Consider the following 2,996-nt stretch of genomic DNA (forward strand, 5'->3'; position numbering starts at 1 on the left):
CAATATTGCATTGTACGAAGTGAGTAACAATTCCAACAACGACGAAATATTGGAATAGAAGGTACTAGGTTAATTACCGGGAATAAGGAAGATCAAGATTACCTCACTATTATATTTTATTAAAATTAAGAAATCAAATCTTAAGATAATGCAAACAGTTCAATGGTCTGAATCGGTAGAACCGGATTTACCGTCGGTACATAAGACATACCGTATTCGGGTTTTACCGCCTTTATCGTACCGGATTCGTGTCCGATATCCAGTTTAACCGGTATAACCGGCCGGTTCATACCGGTATTAATTAACTACATATACATTTCACAAATGGGGGAATAGTGCCAGGCAGCTGCCTGGCACTCCCCAATTGGACCAACACATTTATTGTTTTATATCCATTTTAACATTACGTTTTAGCCCACAGCTCAAAATAAAATTACGCTTTTTGTCCCCATCTCAAAATTAAGATCTTGCTCTCAATTCAAAATTACGACTTTGGCTGGCACTCTCCCATTGGACCAACCAGTTTATTATTTTATATCCATTCTAAAATCACATTTTTGTCCCTCTTTAAAATTACGGTTTTATCCCCAGCTTAAAATAAAATTACGCTTTTGTCCCCAGCTAAAAATTACGATTTTTCCCTCTATTCAAAATAAAATTGTGGTTTTGCCCTCAGCTCAGAATTACCTTTTCGCCCCGAGTTCAAAATAAAATTTTGTTTTTGCCCACAGATAAAAATTACGATTTTGCCCTCTGTTCAAAAATGTGATTGTTCCCCGTTTAAAAAATTGTGATTTCGCCCTCAATTCAAAATTACGTTTTTCCCCAGTTCAAAATAAAATTATGTTTTTGCCCCCCAACTCAAAATTACGATTTTGCCCTCGGTTCAAAATAAAATTGTGCTTTTGCCTCCGGCTTAAAATTACGCTTGTGCCCTTACTTCAAATTTATATTACGTTGTTACCCCAAGTTCAAAATAACGAATTTGCCCCTGTGAAAATTTACAATTCTGCCCCTGGTTCAAATTTACAGTACGGCCATTACTTTAGCTTTTGACAAATTACGATTTTACCCCAGTCAAAAAATACAACTTTCCCTTAGTTAAAAATTACAATATTGCCATTATTTTAGTTTTTTTTTTAATCAAAACTATAAAAGTGTTTTGTTTTAATTGGTTGGCTCGATTTAATTGTTTTCCATGTCAATGAGCTAACTAACACTCGCTCATTATTCGGCCATCGCCCCGCACACGGGCGGGGCATCAACTAGTTTAAAACATTGCCCAAATCTCCTTCGAACAAATAACCCGATTCACTCTCAGTCGAATCACACAGCTAATCGAACTTCAACTTATAGCCCACTAAATTTATATCTAAGCCCAGTCCAAACTTGCAATCAAACACTTTAATTTTCAGCCCAAGTGAAGTGTCAACCACAACACACTTGTATTCTGCCCACAATGGCATCCAAATTAATAATCACTGGCCCAACTTTCAAAACAACTGATTCAACACAATAATCACTGGCCCAAAATTTAATTTTATTCTTCATGTTGAAATAAATCTCGATAACTTCTTTTTCAATTCAGTCAGCTAGATCACATTAAATCTGGATCTAATTGTTTCAAATTCAACTCTAAATCAGCAAGCCCAATGCTTGTTTTTCTTAATCAGCCCAAAGTTAACATTGACCAATGTGTTTTAAACAATTCGGAATCCACACGATTGTAATTGAAAAACATGTAAACTTGTTAGCCCACAAATGTCTTAATTTAAACATTTAACAAGTAGAGTTAGGTTCCTCTACAAATGGCTCTATAACATACAAATTGGTTCTATAACATACAAATTGGTTTAATGTAAGAAGTCGATGAGAGATTTTTTTTTTCTTTTGAATTTTTTTCTTATCTCATTAAGCATGTATTTTAATGGTTAAGCATGTATTTTAATGGTAGAATCTAAAAAAATGTGTAAATTACACTAGTAGAGTAATTATAATTACCCTAGGGTAATTTCACATAGTTACTCTACTAAAGTAATTACATGATTTTTTTACATTTTACAAATAAACATCATATTTAAAAAGATGGGAAACAGAACTGTCAAAAGAAAAAAAATCATCCTTCATTTCTCATTTTTAAGGTCATTTTGTAAGTTAAGACTCATTTGTATTTGATCCTTATACTTAACAAGTAAATCTTCGTCCCGGGCTTAGTTCTTATAAACTCAACTAAAAACAATTCATCTCTAAAACTCAAGGCCCAATTATCACTTAAAATCCAACGTTGTTGTCTTTAAAAATCAACACACAACCCATTTAAAATAAAGTTGCAGATCAATTTTAGAATTCGAAGAGCTTTAAAAAAATAAAAAAAAAAGAAGCAAAAGTCCCCAAGAAGATTCATAACACATACATGCGGCTTAATTAAAATGTTACCCACATTATTTGACCAATAATGCATACTCTCGGCCTAGTAAATGAGTTTAAAGATGAGCCCAAATATTTGGCAAAGGTCGTGCTTCGTTATGACTCCTTGTTCATCAGATTTGTTCCTAAACACCCATTTCGATCCAATGATTGACTTGTTTTGAGGTTTAGGAACTAGACTCCAAACTTTATTTTTCTCAAACAAGTCAAACTCTTCTTGTATTGCTTGGACCTAATCTGAGTCTTTGAGTGCCACATTTACAGTTTTTGGTTCTGTCATGCTGAGAAATCCTGTATATGGACACTCATGAGCAGTTGTTAATCTAGTTTTTACCCCTCCCTCCGGGTTACCAACTATATTGGTAGCTGGATGATCTTTTGTCCATCTTCTATCACTGAATGAAAGATCATATCAGAATTTAGATCCTATGAGGTGCTTCCATCTTCCCTGATTAATTTGTAGCTACTGGATTGAGTTCACCATAATTCTGAGGGTGGTTCTGATTCTCCGATGAGTTCTGATTCTGATTATCGTGTGTATTAGAAATTGATTCTATGTTTCTTATGGG

Source organism: Helianthus annuus, chromosome 15 (assembly GCF_002127325.2).
Source record: "Helianthus annuus cultivar XRQ/B chromosome 15, HanXRQr2.0-SUNRISE, whole genome shotgun sequence".
NCBI lineage: Eukaryota > Viridiplantae > Streptophyta > Magnoliopsida > Asterales > Asteraceae > Helianthus > Helianthus annuus.